Source organism: Coptis chinensis, chromosome 8, assembly GCF_015680905.1.
Source record: "Coptis chinensis isolate HL-2020 chromosome 8, ASM1568090v1, whole genome shotgun sequence".
Classification (NCBI taxonomy): domain Eukaryota; kingdom Viridiplantae; phylum Streptophyta; class Magnoliopsida; order Ranunculales; family Ranunculaceae; genus Coptis; species Coptis chinensis.
This window is the reverse complement of record NC_141463.1, coordinates 96,073,801-96,095,490: the sequence shown is the minus strand read 5'-3', so window position 1 is coordinate 96,095,490 and position 21,690 is coordinate 96,073,801. Positions and strand designations below refer to the sequence as shown.

Here is a 21,690-nt window from a genome sequence, read left to right as displayed (position 1 = left end):
TCTCATTGACAAGGAAATAGATATTGTTGCGAATGACAAAAAAATCTATAAAAATTGGATATCCTATTTTACTTGACGTCTTGACATGCAATAAAGATACAAACTTATCACCCATACATTAATAACCAACCACATATATTTCAAGCTGTATGTAATCCATATAAAAAAGCTTCAACACTTAAGCCAATTGGTAAAACAAAGCCAAACTATCACTTTCTTTTCAAACAGATCATGGAATTCACTCAAACAGATCATGGAATTCACTCACACTTTATAGTCTATATATAATTAACACAACCAAGATAATTAACCAACTATATATATGCTTTCTCATCATCCACACATCTACTGATTTTTCTGCACAGCACCAATCTCATCCCCTGTTTTGTAGCTAGCAAAAGCAGGGCTGTGGTCATTGAGTTCTACAGTAGGAGTGTTGTTGTGTTTGGGAGGTTGTCCTGTACGAACACCAGGCCTCTTGTTCTTCTCCTTCTGTCTCAATGGTTCTGCTTGTGCTTCTGATGCAACTGTTTTTCTGTCATAAAATAACAATGAGTTAGTTCTTACTACATCAACATATGGTGGTTGATTTTATTCTCAGGGTCGATGCCTATTTTCTTTCGAAAAAAAAGAGATGAAAAAGGTAGTATGTTTTCGAAATAATTATACGTAGGTACTTACACAAGAAAGATTTGCTGGAATTGTTGCATGGTTCTCAAGTAGGACTTTGGAAACATGTTTTTTAACATTAATATAGTTGATTGAGCCATGAAAGCCTTATAAGAGAGAATCACTTCTCTTATAAGCCTCACTTCCTTGATTATTTGCAAGCTTCTGGTCCAACTCTAAGTATTTCTCACCAGATCATACTAAAACCACACCCGAATGTGGCTATAAATAGGACGGGATTCTGCAAGACTCAATTATTTGTGGTTTTTATTACTTTGTAGTGCTTAGTGGAGGGTCAGTATCATATTCACTTTATTCAAACTGCATATTATTGTGTGCTAAAAAAAACCATGGCGTACATTAAACGTGTCGTAATTGTATGAACAATGATTGTTTACCTTCAAGACGGCAATTATTTTATGGGATCCCTTATTCTATATATGCACTGCCCAAGTCCTAGGATCCCAGCACATTGGTCACTGTGTCAAGGATCCCTCTCATAACCAAACAAGAACAATCCTACTCTGCCTAAATTTAGAATAAACAACAAATTCTAACAATATGTTTAAGTACCCTCCGTTGTACATTTATATCACTATATATCACTACAATACACGTGTCCACACACCAAGTTGTACTTCACCAGCTCGTACCAAGCCATCAGAACGTAACAACGATCCAAACTCTCAAATATCAGATACAGCCATATATAGAAGCAAATGATCTACCGCAATCCTAGAGCTCAGTCAACGCACCAATCAAGAAGACATTTACTTTGTAACATCAAGAGTAATGACGAATTATCAAGATAGCACAAAATATGGATCTACACTCGACAACGGCCTGGAGCAAATAAAGAAAGTCAGCTCAAACATCTATAAGTAGAGAGAGATGAACTACATACGTAAGAGTTGATTCAAGTTTGACCCAAGGAACTTGATACATAGGCAACTCTTGTCCCAAGAAAGAGTGCAGTCATTCCCAACCATCCACAACATCAGGTCGTAGACCCAAAATATCACTCCTCTACATTGGCGTTGTCTGATGGTTCGCTTCTTTGAGGAAAACACACACACACACACACACACACACACACACACACACACACACACACACACACTATTTTCTCAAGCCCACAAAGCTGGTCAGAAAACCACCATGGAAGCACAGCTTCAAGCTCTAGTAGACCAAGTCAAGTTCCTCCACGAGTCATTCACCACGCTCCAGCAAGATAACCAAGTTATGTGCGAGCAAACCACTTCCAACACCAACAACATGACTCCAAACGCTATCGACAACAATGCGGTCACAGCCCTCACAACAACCACTAATCAACGCCTTGATGACCTCACCCAACGACTGGACAAAACAGACGAAAAACCAACGCAGCCCAAATCGTTCAGAAGATGCTCCAATCATACAAGGCGTCACCATTCACCACAGAAGTTAGGGACAAGCAGCCTCCCACTGACTTCATCCAACCAAAGTTCCTGTTGTACGACGGTAGCTCATGTCCAGGCCAGCACATAGCTCGCTTTAGCCAGATCCTTGCGCTTTACAGTGCTCCAGACTATGACTACCTAAAGTGCAAACCCTTTCCCGCCAGCTTGAAGGATGGAGCATTAGACTAGTTCTACATGCTCACTCCTGATTCAATCAACAACTTCGACAAGCTGGCCGAAATATTGGCAGCAGAGTTTGTCCACAATAGGAAAAAATAGGCCGACCTAGATTCGCTGTTCCAGCTGAAGCAAGCACACGGCGAAACTATCCACGCTTTCCTAGGACATTTCAAGAAATAACTCCTATCAATGGAGCCAGGTCTCAAGGATAGTTTCGCAATTTCTGCGTTCACCAACGCACTCCTAGACGACTCCGATCTAGCAGGGTCTCTCATGTGCAACAAGCCAGAACGCCTAGACGACATGTACGGCTGTACCACAGAGTTGACAAGTGCATGAAGTACGAAAAATGGATGGCCCAGCGCAAAGACAAAGAAGTCCTCACAATAAGCAACAAGCGGGAACCCAAAGAAAGCAATCAGTACTCAGGCAACAACAACAAGGGCAACAACTCCCACAATCCCTCATACACCAAAAGAGAATTCTCCAACTTCTGCAGGACGCCAAGTAATATCCTGAAAAAGATATATACAATACCTTACTTTAAGCCAAACATCAACAAGGTGATAGCAATACCAGGACGTCCATACTGCCACTTCCACAAACTCCACCACCATAACACGGATGAATGTTGGAGTCTCAAACACTACCTCCAAGACTTAGTCGAAGATGGAAAGCTGAAAGAGTTCCTACCAGAAAGCGACCTCAGGCATAGGTTGAATGCCAAACGCAATAGAAGCAGGAGTCAGAGCCATGAACGACCTACTCGCAGAAAGAGCAAAAGCATAACAGCACGACAATCTAAATCTCCAGGTCGGTCGAGGCACAATAGGAGACAACATTCCTCTGATCACGATGAGAAAAAGGTAATCCACATGATTACAGACACCTCCAACAACGAAACCTCAGGTTGTGAAAAGCGCAGGCGTATAGGAGCGCTGCAAGAAATCTACCACCTCTCACACAAAGCTGAAGTAATCACTCCTACAAGCTCTCAAGCTACGACCTCCATATCATTTACCGAGGAAGATCTTGACAAGGTGTGCCTATCCCCTTATTAGCAATTCGGGATACGGCAACAATTCGGTATGGGAATAATTCGTGAATTATTCGGTGATTCAAAAAAACGATACGGTCAAAAATTTGTAATACGACAATTATGCGGTGTTTAATTAATACACATTTTAAACGTTTGGTTGCAAAAATTCGGAAGTCAAAAATTCATAATATTATGTTAGTAAATATTAATAATAGTTGTCATTCTTTACAACATAACAAACATATCTAAACAATTTAGCAAAAATATTAAAACCAATTGAATGGTCCACATAGGTACTTTCATTTATTTGTTCTTAGATTGAAATTACCGTTCAAATTTCAAAATATACACACACCATGACATGACAATTTAAATATTGTCCAAAAAGTATAAAAGCAAAGCTTTTGGATTAATTTATCACTAAAAATGTAAGAGTGAGGGACTTAAAGTAAGAGTGAGGACATAAAGTATATAAAAAATAACAAAAACGCAACCGAATTTTCATTTTTTTTTTTTTTTTTGGAGCCGAATTTTTGAAAAATTCAGCAAAACTTCGTATTATTCGTTTCAAGGCAAAAAATCATGAATTATTGCGAATCTTTCAAACATTCGGAAGTATTATACGTTTTACCCTTCAAAAATTTGATTCGCGAATTATTCGCAAATAATTCGGTGAATTGCTAACAAGGGCCTACCCTACAATGATGCCCTGGTAGTGCACGTCAAGATCAACGGATGGACAGTTAAATAGGTCATAATCGATCCAGGCAGCTCCTGCGATATCCTCTTCTACCAAACTTACAAAGATATGCACCTATCAAACTCGGTGATGATAGAGTCAAATGCACCACTCTACGGGTTTAATAGAGACCACACATATACCATTTGAGACGTCATCCTACCAGCCTCCATTGGAGAAAAAGAGAACATGGTCAAGACTTCAACACGTTTTAGCGTGATTGATGTCAAGTCATTCTACACGTGCTGCCATCTTAGGACGCAGGTGGATTCACAAGATCCAAGCAGTTCCATCAACCTTACACCAAGTCCTACAGTTCCCCGGACCCCGAGGCATCATGGAGCTCAAAAGCAACCAACTAGAAGCTCATCGATGCAATCAAGTCAGCGCAACAACCACGACCAAAACTCAGGTCGTCCAAACAAAAGAAATCCCAAAGCCGCAAGATCCTCAAGCTTCCAACCCTCCAACATTGGCAACAAACAACCTCAAGGAAAAACAAACGCAAATTGAACTAGGAAAAAAAAATCAATTTGGGCACAAATGATGACCCAAAATTTGTTTATGTAAGGGATGATTTAGACCCCAAGCTCAAGAAATAACTTGTCAAATTTTTATCTCTCAATAAATATGTTTTTGTTTTGTCGTATATCGATATGTCAGGAATCGACCCTCAGGTCGCTTGCCATAAATTAAATATAGATCCAACTGTAAAGCTTATCAAACAACGACCTAGAAAACTAGCACTCAATTCAAATTTCAAAAAGCCATCAACGAAGAGATAGAAAAGCTCAAAAATATTGAATTCATCAGAGAAGTCGCGTACCCGACCTGGCTAGCTAACATTGTAGCCGTTCCTAAAAAAATTGGTCAGGTACGACTTTGCATAGACTTCACTAATGTCAACAAGTATTGCCCAAATGACAGCTTCCCCCTACCAATGATTGACATACTGGTAGATCAGACTTGCGAACATGAACTTCTATCATTTATGGACGCATATAGTGGATACAATTAGATACCACTTGCAGAAGAAGACCAGGAGAAGACGTCATTTATAATCGAACAAGGAACGTTCTGCTACAACGTCCTACCGTTCAGCTTGAAGAACGCCAGTGCGATCTACCAAAGACTTGTCACGAAAATGTTCAAAGACTTGATGGGTGACACCATGGAAGTCTATATAGACGATATGGTAGTCAAAAGCGAAAAGGCTGGCGATCACATTTCTCACCTACAAGAAGCCTTTGAAAGATTACACCAAAACAAGATGAAGCTCAACCCAGCAAAGTGTGTATTTGGGGTAGTCTCAGGGAAATTCCTGGGATACCTCGTCTTACAAAGACGCATTGAAGCAAACCCCGAGCAAATACGAGCTCTCCTAGAAATGCCAGAACCAACTTCCAAGCAACAAATTCACAAACTGTCTGGCATGGTTTTAGCCCTCAACATATTCATCTCACGTGCATCTGACAAATGTAGACCATTCCTGCAAATACTCAAGAAGGGCGTAACATTCACATGGACAGATGAATGCCACAAAGCTTTCAACGACCTGAAGGCTTACCTATCAACTCCGCCCGTCCTGTCCAAACCAAATGAAGGAGAAACACTGGGGTTTTATCTTGCAACTACCGACTTTGCCATCAGCTCGGTCCTCTTTCGCGAAAGTGAGGGAATCAAAAAACCAGTTTATTTCACTAGCAAGACATTGGAAGATTTAGAAAAGCATTACTCTCCAATTGAGAAAACAATGCTATCTTTGTTATATTCTGCTTGCAAGTTTTGACCTTACTTCCAGGCTTATAGCATCAAGGTCATAACAGATGTACCCATCAAACAGGTTTTGAGTTCTAACAACAAAACAGCCCGCATGGCCAAATAGGCTGAAAAACTCGAAAAACATCTGATACAGTGCAGATTCATAATGCTGAAAAATACCTTGATGAATATGATGGTGTCGTGAAAGTTTGAGAGGCTGTTAATAGTAGTAAGAGGGCACACGCGCTCAGTGTTACCCTTTTGACAAGCGCGCACGCGCTCCGGGCTAGAGGCTGTTATAGTAGTACGAGGGCGCATGCGCTCAGTGTTACCCTTCTTACAAGCGCACACGCGCTCTGGGCTTTTCTTTGGGCTTTATGAGAACAGTCGTTTGTTTCATTTAATTTTTGGTAGGATTGGTTAGGTGGCTTCACCGCTTGTTTATTTTAGGGTAGGACACCTATTTAAAGGCTGAGGATAATTGTGACGATTTCATTCAGTGATTTTATTAAAATTATTCCGTCGTTTCTTGGTTAAAGAACGATTAGTTGATTGTTTGTGAGCTAACACATGCACTTAGTGTTACATTAGCATCACATCAACTTTGTTCCCTGAACGTCTCGCAAAGGTCAGGTTGTTACTGATTTTCTTCCTGACTTCCTCGTCGAAGATGTCAACTGGGAACTCGAGTCCATCACTTCACTCCATCAACCAACCACCCCAGACACATGACACCTCTACATAGATGGAGCGTGTAACAATAACAGTAGTGGACTGGGGGCTATGTTAACTTCACTAGAAGGAACCCAGTTACAAAAGTCAATCAAGATCAATTTCGCAACATCCAATAACGCAGTGGAATATGAAACATTAATCACAGGCCTCCTTATGACACAACAAATACAAGTCCAAAATCTCAAAGCTTACAGTGACTCACAACTAATTGTCAAACAGATCACCAAAGAATATGTGACAAATAGAACAAACTTAGCCAAGTACGCCCAGGTCGTCAATGATATCATCAGCTCGTTCACAACATTCTCCTTGGAACACAGTCCTTGAGAGGATAACAGGCATGCAAATAGCCTGGCTTTCTTAGCCTCGAAAACGCAAGATGTATGTCCCAGCACAGTCTAAATTGACATCCTAGAGAGGCCCGCCTACCAACTAGAAAACATCAACAGCCTCACGGACTTCCAACCCTCATCTGAAGAAGAGATCACTCAATCTTGGATAGGCCCATTCCTGAAATTTATCTTACATAGCGAGCGCCCAGCCGAAGTAAGGAATGCTCGTGCCATACAATTTCGAGCCCCCAGATACACCGTGATCAACAGATAATTGTTCCATAAATCCGCAGGAGGACCACCTAAGGTGTATAACTCCACGCGAAGACCAACTCATCTTTGACAAAATTCACAAAGGCGAATGTGGCAACCATGCAGGGGCAAAATCTCTGGCTCATAAAGCAATCGCCCAAGGGTATTATTGGTCAGGCATGCATATTGAGGCAAAGAAGTATGTTCTTAAATGCCACCAATGTCAAACATTTGGCCACAACCATCTAAGTCCGGCACAGGAATTGATCAACATGGCCAGCTCCTTGTCTTTCCATATGTGGGGGCTAGACATCATAGGACCATTTATCCCACAAAAGAAAACAGGACTCAAATACGTCCTTGCAGCCACAGATTACTTCACCAAATGGGTTGAAGCAATATCACTCATTCAAGTCAAGGAAGTCCACGTCATCAACTTCATATGGACTAATATCATCACAATATTTGGTCTACCCCACACCCTCGTCATGGACAACGAAACCCAATTTGCGGGTACACAAGTCAAGGCATTCCTACAAAAATAGCGCATCACCCAAGCATTTTCTACACCTAGATATGCACAAAGTAATGGCCAAGCAGAGGCTGCAAACAAATCCATCAAAGAAAATCTCCAAAAGAAATTGGAGAGCAAAAAAAGCCAATGGCCAGAATAACTCGAGAACATCTTATGGGCATACAGAACAATAGCCCGAGCTAGTACCAACGAGTCTCCTTTCACACTTTGCTTCGGAATAGAAACAGTCATACCCTCAGAGCTTACAATTACAACCACACATTCTGACATCGTCGAATCAGGAGTAAATGACAACATCTTAGCCAAAGAAGTCGACCTCCTAGAAGAACGAAGGGAAACAACTACAATATCCCTAGCTCGGTACCACCAAACAATCTAACGATCTTACAACAAGAAGGTCATCCCAAGATCTTTTTAAGCTGGCGACCTAGTCCTTAAAAAGACCTTAGCACCAGCCAAGCTTGACCCAACTTGGGAAGGCCCATACATAATTCACAAAGTCGTTGGAAATGGAGCTCATCGGATCAAAACTCACCCGATGTGCTTCCCGACCTTGGAATCTTTCTACTTAAAGCATTTTACCAATAAGTCAGATCCGGATGTATCAATCAATTGAATAAAATTTTATCAACATTTTGCGTATATATGTTATCCTTGCATTACATAAGTACCACGCATCTTGCAATCGTTGCCCGATTTAAAGTATCAAAATGGCTGACCTACCACCAACGCCAGAGTTGAGCATAACTCAACTATAATTACCACACAGTGATTAATTATCAGTCAAATTCAATCCACGGTCCCCTAAAAGGATCGCAAATCAACTTAATACCAATGCCAGGGTTTAAAATGATTCAACTGTAATTGCCACGCAAAAGCTAATTATCAATCAAATACAATCCAAGGTACCCCCAAAAGGACCACTAGTCAACTTAAGGCCTTTGAGAGGGTTAAGTTTGACTCAACTATAATTACCACTCAAAGGCTAATTATAAGTCCATAATCAATAAGAAGTTTCCCCAAAAGGAACCACTCAATCAATACACACACCTAAGGACACAAGGAAACCTAGGTGCCAACTACGCACATCTATCAGGTCGTACACAGGTAAGTAATTTAAATATTTTTTAATTCTTACAAATTTGGTTAGATGCTAGAGGCCCCCAGGTTATCCCGAGAAAACGACCTCAGCATCTCCATCAAAAATAAAAATATCAGTATCAACAGCAAAAAGAAAATATTGTTCAAACACTTCATCCATTACAAAAAGAGCACAATCAGTTGATGCAAGGAAGATTCTCCACATTCAAGGGATCCAGTTAGCAGTCCTCTTCACTAACAGAGCTACTAGCTGGACCACCATTTGCATTCAAGACTTCACAGGCAAAGATCTTCATTGGTCGAGCAAAATAGGAGCAAAGACTCCACCGGCCGGGTAGATCGATCATCTACGTTAGCATCTGCAATAGTACTTTCCACAGTTACTATTGCAGCCCCACTTTCAACTGATCTCTTGAGGATTTTGTACTTACGTTCTAGCTCCATCTAATCATCCACCAGAACGTAGACATCACCACTCTCTACCAAGTCTACTGTGTCGTTGATTCATTCCGAAGTTCGCCAAAGAATGACCATGCGATTTTTGCACTCAAAGAACCCAATGCCCTACCTCCACCCTCGTCAAGAGACACCGCAACAAGGCCACCCACCCAGCCAACTCCCCCCACCGAGCCCCAAAACCCCCTCCCACTTCAAACCCGGCCCCACCTCTCTTTGTACGGCCAAAGCATAGGCCTTCTTGGCAACTTCCATCTCCTTCTTGTATAGGTAGGAGATAGTTGTCATCTCCCTCAGCTTCCTATACATGGCCAAGACCTGACAACCAACAAAGAAAAAAAAAAGTAATAAATCAAAGCATAAAATAAAAGCTTAGATCGGAAGGACACTTACAAAGCAGATGGAGCGATCCATATCTTTCAGGTTCGCCTCCAAATCCTTCCCAGTCTCCAGCTGGTGCCTATCACCATCCAGGGTAATACTCTCCAGCAGCCTATTCGCAACTAGTGAATACTTGAAACTGCAGTCCCTATTCTTCACTAGCTTCGTCAACCCACTCACGAGGTCGTAGTAGGTGACCGTTCTATCCAGAACGTCAGAATCACCACTCTTGTCACCTGGGGCCACATTCCCCGACCCCTTGCACTTCTGGGCAGTTGGCTCAGTCTCACTAGCCTTCTTCTTGCCCCGGGCATCAGCCACCCCAACATCCACCGCCAGCTCCTTCAGATTCATCCTTTTCAAAGGAGCCCGACCTGATGAAGCCTTCCACCATAGCAGGTCGTTCTTCAGACTCAGTTCGGGTCCTCTTCGCCCCCTCAGTCTCAACCACCTCAGAACGCCTTTTCAGCTGAGGCCTGCGAAAGGGAGCGGGAGCATCACCAACACCCCCAGATCGAACTCCCACCACCACAACTTCCCATCTCACTTTCACCCCCTCTTAGGTCATCGGGACACAAGATGGCTACCAGAGCCTCCTCCAACCATTCTCACTCTAGAAACAGGTTCTCTCCTTTGGCGCTCTCTCTCCATCTCAATGTCTGAGCTAGAATCAGAGATATCAAACACTAGCTTTCGGGCTATCTTCTTTTGCTCAACCTTCTTCCGGTTGATCTTCTCTCCTCCGCACTTCTTGAAGTAATGTGCAATGATAAGTACCCAAAATTGTGTTTTAAACCCCGCAGAGACATTATATTTGGGTCAATTATGTGTTTAATAAATGTAAATTAATTGTATTTTCATGTTTTCCTGTGTTTCGGATAAATAAAATGATAAAATACACACGTAACCTCTGCGTTTTATTTATGAAATACTGACGAATAAAGCTTGACTTGAAATCTTCAAGATCAACTCATTTAAAGCTCCAATCTGCCAAAGAAAGCTCATGGACTCGTGAGAACCATGAAACAAGTTGAAGAATCCAAACTTGAGTTCCCGAGCTAGCCAAAGGAGTCATGTTTGGGTCAAAACTTGGTCAAACCGACTTGTAACAAATTCCAAAATCGAGAAAGTTCAAATGGTGATATCTTCCGCCTCCTAACTCCGATTGAAGCATATGACCTATCAAAATGATCAGTAGCGAAAAACTCTACACAACGGTATATTGTTTTTACAAAATGGACGTATGGTTTGAAATCAGAGATAAAGCCAAGCACGTCACTATTCATCAAGACGGCGTAGATATTTTAGATTTTTTATTATTTAATTTTTTGTAAAGTCAAAAGATGAATAGTTCAAATAGTGTCAAATAATGTTGAATAGTGTCAAATAGTGATTACTATTCCTTAAAGTCAAAAAGTTGAATAGTGATCAAATCTCAGATCGTTGGATCAGATTTCGAGATTCGATCCGCGGCCAGGCCCATTCAACTATAAATAGAAGGGTCTAGTTTTAGTTTTTCCGATGGAATGGTTAGCATTCCATCAAGAGGAGTAGAGTAGTTTACTGCTTTCCTGTAATGAAGAATTTAATTTCCAGTTTTTAATTAAAATGTTTTTAATTCAGTTTTATTTTCTTAATTAGAATAAAACTTTAGTTATGTGATCTCGGAGCGTAAACTCACCTCGAAAGTGAGAATTATATTCGTTTGGGGAGTTAATAAAACTCATATGAGGGAAAATCTTCGTTGTTGGTTTGGTAAGTTGTTTAGGAAGAACAACTAGACCTACATCATATCCCAAAATGATAGTTGGTGTAGTGTCTAGTTAGGGATCAAAGTGATAAGCTTAGAGATAAGTCATTGCTTTGGTTCCACTTGCTAGCATGTTTGAGCTTAGAGATGAGCCCTACATGTTAGGGATCAAGTTTTCTTCTATTAGACTTGTCTATGAGTTCTAGGAAGAATAAAATGAATTTATCAAACAACAGGCCCAATTAAAATCATTGAGATGAAATATTTTGCAATTTTATTGAAATGTGAACGAAATGACAAACCCGACCGCTGTTTTACAACCAGATTATGCAACCTCCCCCAAGACAGCTCATTTCTCCTCCCAACTCAAACAAGCAAACTTTTGTATAGCCCGGCACTCGTACGCCCACGAATAGCAACCTCTGCAAAAACAAAATAAAGTGGTCAGAATGTTCAAGATATCAACTACCATACATACACCACGACCTACCATCCCACTTTATAGTGCAATTATCCAACGCCCAGTCAGAAGGACTATAATTACCCACAACCAATAACGGCCTACGCCCCCAATCCTCTTTACTCACCCCCACAATCACAGCAGATTTCCCCTTCACCACTTGCAAACTAAAGTTCATTACAAACGACCTCTTCATAGAGAAATGCTCTAGCATATCTGATAAATAGATGTTATAACCCCTCTCATTCAACAAATCCAACACATAGAAAACCCTTCAACATTCCCTACGAACTGACAAAGGGCTTTTTAACAAAAATTCAAAACCTCTACAATAAGCCGGGAGAACGACAACCTCAGCCCAGCTTTCAACTGACCATAACAAATCACAACACCCCCATCCCGAGGAACGTAATCCTTTCCAAACATATTCCTCTCTCCACTCTCCACCTAGATCGTAGACAGTCAGGTCGGAGTCTACCCAACCAAACTCCTCTCTCAAAGCACCTGTACAACCTACCAACCTAGTCCCCGCCTCTTCAGCCATTGTCTCCAATGAGAAAGACGATGAAGCTTAACCTCCACTTTGAGCCCTAACACCACCATCTTCATCACTCACAGTTCTCTCTCTCCACTGATCCAACTTAACTTTCCTACTCAAACTATCACTGGTAATAGACATTACGAAAGCAAAAAGGAAATAAAAGATCAAATTTTTAGATTGAAAGAACGCACCTGAAGACGAAAAGCCGAAGAATTTTTGGTTTTCTTTTTCTCTACTTTTTCACTTGTGTTGATAGAATGAGAAATGAGAAGTCTTCACACGCAAAAACCCTTCAGTGGCACAAATCTCACGCCGCGATTTGGGCCCATGGACCAAATCTAACAGTTCCCGCACATTTTCCAGAAGCATTCAAACGAACCAGCTGTATGACACGTGTTTGAAAGCTTTACTTTATCTTTTCTTCTCACACCACAGCTGTCCAAAGAACAAATAAAATAAAGGGGGCTGTGTAAGTACCCTCCATTCTACATTTATATCACTACAGCACACATGTCCACACACCAGATAGTACTTCACTAGCTCGTACCAAGCCATCGATCAGGACGTAACAACAACCCAGACTTAGGTCGTCCCAAATATCAAATACAACCATATATGGAAGTAAATGATCTACTGTGATCCTGGAGCTCAGTCAACATACCAATCAAGGAGACATTTACTTTGTAACATTAGGAGTAATGACGAATTATCAAGATAGCACAAAATATAGATCTATAGTCGACAACGGCCTGGAGCAAATAAGGAATGTCAGCTCAAACATCTATAAGTAAAGAGAGATGAACTACGTAAGAGTTGGTTCAAGTTTGACCCAAGGAACTTGATACGTAGGCAACTCTTGTCCTAAGAAAGAGTGCAGCCATTCCCGGCCCAACCATCCACAACATCATATCGTAGAAACCCACACTACTGAAAAAAAGACATATTATGATGCATGATTTTCATTTATCTTGACGGTTTTATTGAAAATTTTATTCTAAAAAAAAGACATTGAAAACCGTCAAGATAGGTATTTTGGTAAAAATTTATAACGGTTGTTGCAACATTATGTCAAGTATAACATAAGTGTCAAGAAAATATGATGGTTTTATGATGGTTGTTGCAATATTATGTCACGTATAACACAAGCGTCAAGAAAATATGATGGTTTTATGACGGTTGTTGCAACATTATGTCGCGTATAACACAAATGTCAAGAAAATTTTGTAATTTGTTGACGGGTTTCCTAAAACAGTCAAGTCACCAATATAATAAATCAAAGTACTTAAAATAAAATTTCTTGACGGTTTTGTCCATTTTTGACATAACCAAGACAGGTGTCATAATAATTTATGACGTACTTGGCAAAACCATCAACTGATATAGTTCTATTTTTATGAGAGTAAGATAGACCCATCAAGAATTATTTTGACGGTTCTAGCACAATCGATAACTCCAATAGTTCCTAAACCGTCAATACAATTTGTTGATTAACATTTTATTCAGGGACCCTTAAATTAGTGCTTCTATTTTATAGTCAAGCGTCAAGAGTGGTCAAGGCAAGAAGAGAAATACCCAAGAAGAAAAAGTGAAAAACTTACGGGTTGCTGGTGTGTTTAATTGAAGCGTCAACAACTCAAGGCTCGATCTAGACTCGAGCATGTCTCACCAAAAACAAAAGTAGTAAACCAAAAAAAGAGAAAAAGCGTCAAGGGCTCTATGTTTCCCTGACTTATAATGCGAACAAGTGAGTTTTCTTTTTCATATTCTTATTTTTCACTAGAAAAAAAAAGGCGCCTCGTTTTCTTCTTAGAATGTCACCATTTCCTTCTCGATGAATCTTTTTTTTTCCTCTCATCTGGCCATGGAGAAAAGGCGCCTCCTTTTCTCTCAAATTCTGGTTTTAATTGGTTATCACTTATCAGTACTGAATTTTTGTTCGGGTTTTTGACAGATTGAAACGATAGCAGTGGAAGGCTTTGGATCGATCAAGGTATGCCTCCATATATGTCTTAATTTCTCTAACCCTTTTCATTTCATTTCCTGCTAATTGGCATGGTTTTTTTGATTTCCCCCTTTAATGAATTTAGTTTTACTGACCGTGCGTAAATTTGATGATCTCTAATATTGTTATTATATTTTGGAAGCAAAGCTTGATGAGGAGAGGGAAAAACTAGAACACTGGTGTTTCTGGATTTGGAAAAGTAGAAGTTTAAGCAAAACCAAGGAGTAGCATCGGTTATCACTCTCTCAATTTATCATCAAGTTCGAATTAAGGTTGTATGTTTTTATTTCAATTGGTAGCTTTGATTTCTAAAAAGTCTTCATGAAAATGAATGCCAACTGTTTGATTAAATTTCTAAAAGAAATTAATCTTTTAAAAGCTTGGTCACAAGTTCACAAGAAAGAAGGGCTTAAAGCCCCAAGTATGTCGACTTGAGAGGAAAGCTTAAAAATAGACGCGTAGACAAATCATAAGTTCGGTAAAAAGATTGCAAACATGATACTCACAAGTTCTTCCAGATGAAATCATCTGCTGTCTCTTCAAACTCTTATCTCTTTGTGACATCGCTCGTCTTTCTTGCGTCAGCAGGTTTGTATATCATTTCCTTTTTAATCCTTATTTGTGATAAATCTAGTTGGGCAATTTTGGTTTTGGTTATAATTTCAAACCAGATATTATAATAGTCACCAACATGTAATGAATTTATATGTCTTGAATCTTCAGTGTGATGTTCATTCTGTGTAATGAAGAACCATTATGGATGATATTATGCCTTAGGAGAGTTATTAGTCAATTGCATGTTCTAGATGTGTGGGGGTATTAATTCGGTTTATCCGTGTACTTGGAAAATGGTTGGATGCTCTGCTGAAGGTGTTGTTATCTCTTTGTAAGTGGTATTGTTATATGTTTATTATTTCTTGGAATGAATATATATTAATGGTTTTGGACTGCAACATTTTTTTTGTAGGGAAATGGATAGTACGAGATTAATTAGAGTTTTTGATGTAAATAAATGGCTATTATGTGTAGTTTGCACACTTTCAACATGTACAGGTGATCAGCTGACTCACCTTCAAACAATGTGAGCCTTTGTTGTAGTTGCTCATAAAGGGTTTCTCTTACTATATAATCTTCTTTTTTACATTCTCGTGTTAATTGTAACTTAATGCTCATCTAGTGTACAATAGCATAAATGGTTCTTGCTTTCATATGTCATTGATAAGGAAGTTCTTGCGTAGTGGTAGAAGTTTAATCACCTAGTACTTCCATTTTGAGATTATCATTGTGAATTTTTTTTGTGAACTATACCATTATTGGGTTTCTTTTCACTACTAAAAAAATGACATATTATGACACATGTTTTCATTTATCTTGTCTTTTCACTACTAAAAAAAGCCTATATGCTTGGTGTAGCCTGATTAGTTATTATTTATAAGCCCCGATTAGTCTTGGACATAGTAGTTAGCATAGCTAATGCTCTTAGGAATGAACAGGGAGGGTTTCAAGTTGGGAGGCGCAAGCTTTAGTTTGAAATTTGCAATATTTGAATGATCCCAGTCTTCTTAAGTGGGGTTATTTCTTTAAACTTTTATTTCTCTATCATACTTGATCGTATCTCTTTCGTTTAGTAGTTATTGACTTGTGCTAACACATTGTTTGTGTATTTTTTTTTAATATTGTGTAAAGTCGTTATATGATTAAATTTTTAGTTTACTTATTAAATAAATTAAACTAACACATTCTTCTTCATATTGTTTTTTAGGTTATAAATGAGATAACACGATAGCTCAATTAAGTTTGTTTTAGATGGATCGGTTGATTAGCAATTTATTGGATGGGTTATGTAAATTGCATTGTTGTTAGATTATGAGACTTGATTTTAAATCAAGTGCTTGAGTTATTTAATTTTTTTCTTCGTGAATAAATTATGTAATATGAACAAGTTCTTGGAATGATTTATGTTGGTAATAAAAGTATGATTCTTGTTTCCGTAATGACTCCAGTTGTCAGGTGTCTGAATGTATTGGTTTACAGGAATTTCAAATTTACAGGAATTTTCAGATTTACAAGGGGAAAAAAACAAGAAAAATGTTATGGTGGCTTCCAAAGAACTGTCATGTTACATGACAATTCTTGGCAGCTTCTAGTGTTAATTTCTTGACACTTTTGTTTCTCAGGGTGACACTTAAATAAAAACAATCATAAACGAAGGTTTAGTTCTTGACGCTTTTTCTAATAAACTATGACGGTTAAGTAAAACATGTCATGCAAAATGATCCAGTTATGACATTTATAAATGAATTTTTGTCATATTAAGTTTGAGTTTTGATGTTAGCTTTTCCAAAACCGTCATCAACTTTATGACGCTTTTTGTTAACTTTTATGACGGGCTCTATAATGACAGTTGTTTTTTAAATGAAAAAATGTCATTAAACCTGTTTCATGACCGCTAAAAGCCGTCATCATAAGTCTTTTTTTTAGTAGTGCCAAAATATCACTCCTCTACAATTGTTAGAAGTTGTTCTTCAAGTCATAATGCAGAGCACGCACGCGCTCTATTCCAAGCACAATTAGAGTGCGCGCCCTTGCCTCGTGTCCTATTTGGAAGTCCACCGCACCGTTTGTTTTTGTTCCTATTTTAGAACCTTGTAATCTCTATATAAACAATTGTAATCTCCTTAGAAATCAATCAAGTAAATATTCTCAAATCTCTCTCTCTAATTTATCATGGTATCAGCCTAATTTCGATCCAAACGCTAACCATAACCACTCTAAGCTTCTGCCTCCTCTCAATTCTAAATGGCCGATGCCTCACACACCAATAATGACTCTCCTCCAGGTTCCGATGATCCTTTCTTTGTCCACCATTCAGATAGTCCCACGGCTATTCTCGTCTCTCCTCTGTTATTAGGTGACAATTATTCGACTTGGTTATGTTCTATTTCTAGAGCCCTTTGAGCAAAGAATAAGTTTGGTTTTGTCAATGGCTCTGTCACCTCTCCCACTACTCCCAAAGAAAAATCCAAGTGGTTGCGATGTGATGACCTCGTTGCTTTATGGATTCTCAATTCTGTTACTCCAGATATCTGTGGAAGCATCCTCCATGCCAACTCTGCATCTGAAATCTGGAAGGATTATCTAGGTGACCGTTTTTCACAAACTAATGCACCCAAGGTCTTTCAACTAAAGGATTCTGTCACTCTTATCAAACAAGACAATCGCCCGGTATCTGTTTACTTCACTTTACCTAAATCTTTATGGGATGAATTAAGTTCTTTGTCTACTATGCTTGTTTGTACTTGTGGTCATGCATCTATTTTTGCCAAAGAGATTGAAGATGGTCATTCTATAAAATTCATGCAAGGCCTAGATGCTCATTTTCAATCCATTCACAATCAAATTCTCTTAATGGATCTTTTTCCTCATATATCCAAGATTTATTCTTTATTCCGACAGGAAGATAAGCAACAAGAGATTCATGCACTATCTCTTCCTTCTGCTCCAGACGCTGCTACCTTGAGTACCCACTTTCAAAAGACTAACTGGGCTTCTTCTTCTAAATCAGGCCCGTCTAAACCTCCACAGCAAAACATTGGTTCACAATAGCCTCGAGCGCGCGCTCCCTCAGATACAGGGCAACCAGAGCGCGAACGCGCTCGTCCATTCTACAACCACTGTAACCAAGTTGGACATCATATTGGTACCTATTACAAACTACACGGTTATCCACCCAAGCCTGCTCAACAGGCCAATTCTGTTGCTACTAACTCTAATTCTCCTGTTTTCTCTACAGAACAATACAACCAACTTCTCAGTTTGCTTGATTCAAGTAGTACCTCTTCACAAGCAAACCTGATAGGTATATCTCTCTCATGTTTTTCTAAATCCATATGGATCATTGACTCTGGTGCTACTAATCATGTTTGTTCATCATTACATCTGTTTTCTCATTATCATACTTGTTTAACACATTCTACTCTTAAACTTTCGGATGGCACAGACCATTTAATTACTCATGTTGGTAATGTTATTCTCTTTCCTCTATTGCATCTTGACAACGTTCTGTTTGTTCCTACCTTTCATTTTAACTTGTTTTCCATTAGTGAACTAGTCAAATCTCACCCTATCTCTGTCACGTCCACTAATGATTCTTGCCTTTTTCAAGACCAGTTATTGAAGAAGAAGAATGGATTGGGACGGCTTAATGGGGGGACTCTACCATCTCCAACTAGCTCCCGTTTGCTCATCCCACAACTCCACCACTAATAATTTATTGCATTATCGCTTAGGACATCTCTTTTCCATGCCTTTGCAGATTTTAGCTAAGTTGTTTCCTTTCATTTCTAGTTCCAATAATGTTCCTTGCAATATATGTCCGCAAGCTAAGCAAACACGGTTATCTTTTTCTCATAGTACAATAAAGACTATTAGACCTTTCCAAATGATTCATTGTGACATTTGGGGTCCTTTTCATTTACCATCCTATTCCAATGCTCGTTTTTTCTAATTATTGTCGATGATTTTAGTCGTGCTACATGGATTTATCTTATGACTGTCAAATCTGAAACTGTCATGCATTTACAATCTTTTTTTGTCATGGTTCATACTCAATTTCATTTTACAATCCATTCACTCATATCTGGCCATAGCAAAATTGATGACCATTTTCATGAAATCCAAGTCCTTCGATCCGACAATGGGTTCGAATTTATATCCCATAACATGTAACAATTTTTTTCAAAACATGGGGTAATCCACCAACATAGTTGAGTTGCTACTCCCCAACAAAACACTATTGTTGAAAGAAAACATCGCCACTTACTCAACGTTGCACGCGCGTTACGTTTTCAAGCTCATCTCCCATTATCCTTCTGGGTGAATGCATTCTCACCGCAGGCTATCTCTTTAACAAAATTACTAGCACCTTGTTAAATGACAAATCACCTCATGAGCTTTTATTTACAACACCTCCCACTCTTGCCCATCTTCGTGTTTTTGGTTGTTTATGTTTTGCTCACAATACTTCCATTAAAAATAAGTTTGATCACCGCAGGAAACATGACATCTTCATTGGTTATCCTTATGCTCAGAAAGGCTATCGCATATATGATTTATTTTCCAAGAAAATTTATATTTCCCTTGACATGATTTTCCATGAGAATGTATTCCCCTATCAACATTTATCTTCCCCACCATCACATCTGCCAGTTTATCCCTTACCCATCCCAGACAATGAAACTTTCGACATTCAATCCTCTCATGTAATTTCAATGGGCCGAGGGCCCAGCCCTATCCCAAGACAAATTGAGCGCCCCGCTCCCTCTTCACAATCTTCTAATAAACGGAGCGCCAGCCTCAAGCCTCGATCCAAAGACAAATCGAAGCGCCCGCCCCCCTCTTCACAATCTACCAGTAGATAGAGCGTGCACACCCTCGCTTCAGTACAAACAGAGCGCGCCCGCGCCCTCCTACCCTAACAATCTTCCCACTCCCATAGCTCCGTCACCCGCAATTTTGGAACGCCCTCAGCCACCACACCCCAATCCTCCTACCTCACCTCGATCTACTAGAGTGCGAAAACCCCTACCACTTCTCATTAAAGATTATCACTATCCTACTCTCATCAAGGCACCTATAGTATCTCGTTCGGCCAACCTCATCTAATCGGACTCTAAGGTAACACGGTCTTCCACTCCATACCCTATGGCTTTCTATGTTTCTGACATTAATATTTCTACTTGTCATAAAGTTTTTTTGTCTAAAGTGTCTTATTCAGTTGTTCCTACATCTTTTTCTCAAGCTGTCAAAATTTTAGAATGGAAAGCTGCTATGGCTGCTGAAATTGCAGCTTTATAACAGAATAATACATGGATTCTTGTTCCGTTATCTTCATATCATAAACCTATTGGTTGTAAATGAGTTTTCAAGATTAAATATCATTCAGATGGTTCTATTGAACATTACAAAGCTCGTCGTGTTGCCAAGGGTTACAATCAGATTGAAGGCCAAGACTATCATGACACTTTTGCACCCGTTGCTAAACTAGTCACTGTTCGATTACTTCTCTCCATTGCTACTATCAGACATTGGTTTATTCATTAGTTGGATGTCCACAATGCCTTTCTCCAAGGCGATTTGGATGAAACTGTCTATATCTCCTGGATTCGCCAAACAGGGGGAGCACAGGATCTGTCGGCTCAATAAGTCCATATATGGACTCAAGTAGGCTTCTCGGCAATGGTTTGCCAAACTATCTACCACTCTTATCACTACCGGCTTCAATCAGTCTAAGTTTGATTATTCTCTATTCACTAATATTTGTGGTTCTAATTCTACATTTGTCCTTGTTTATGTGGACGAGATTCTGATCACAGACAACAATCCATCTCTCATTCAGAACTTGAAGCATTTTTTAGAAGCAAAGTTCTTTATCAAGGACTTGGGACATCTCAAATATTTCTTGGGTATTGAGGTGGCTCGTTCCAAAGAAGGATTATTTCTTACACAGCGCAAATGTTTTTTGGACATTCTGTCTTATTGTGGTACCACTGGTGGTTGTATTTCTGAGTTCCCTATGGAACAAAACATCAACCTCCATACCAATAATGGCACATTACTTAAGGATCTATCCTACTGTCTATCGTTGCTTGATTGGGCGTCTCTTATATCTCACAGTTACACGTTCATATATCACTTATTCTATTAATTATCTTAGTCATTTCATACAGTCCCCACAGACTCCACATCTAGATGTTGCTCATCGTATACTCCGCTACCTTAAAGGTTTGATCAACAAAGGGATTCTCTTATCCGCTAATAATTCTTTACACATCTCTGGTTTCTGTGACTCTGATTGGGTTGGCTGCCCTGTCACTCGTCATTCTACTAGTGGTTATTGCATTTTTCTTGGTTCTAGCCCTATATCCTGGAAAACGAAGAAACAAAGCACTATATCTCGTTCTTCTGCTGAAGTTGAATATCGTTCCATGGCTACCCTGGCATGTGAACTTCAATGGTTGAAATATCTTCTCTCTGACTTAGGCATCTTTCATCCTTCTCCGATGAACATGTTCTGTGACAATCAAGCTGCCCTCCATCTCTCTCAAAATCCAATTTTTCATGAACGAACGAAGCACATCGAATTGGAATGTCATTTCTTATGCGATAAGATACATGCCAAGTTACTATCTTCTACGTTCGTTCCATCCTCAGACTAGGTGGCTGACGCCTTCACTAAATCTCTCGGCAATGACACCTTTCTGAGATTAATTCGCAAGTTGGGAGTTCTTAACATTCACTTTCCAACTTGAGGGGG

General features: G+C 39.5%; 1 long non-coding RNA gene across 1 annotated transcript; it reads right to left on the bottom strand.

Moving 5' to 3' along the window:
- Window positions 1–242: 242 nt before the first annotated feature.
- Window positions 243–955, bottom strand: LOC147484754 (uncharacterized). The gene is made up of 2 exons (XR_015206455.1): window positions 682–955; window positions 243–535 (listed from the first exon to the last, which is right to left on the bottom strand). It is a non-coding gene; the product is annotated as an uncharacterized LOC147484754 (long non-coding RNA).
- Between the last annotated feature and the right edge of the window lie 20,735 nt (window positions 956–21,690).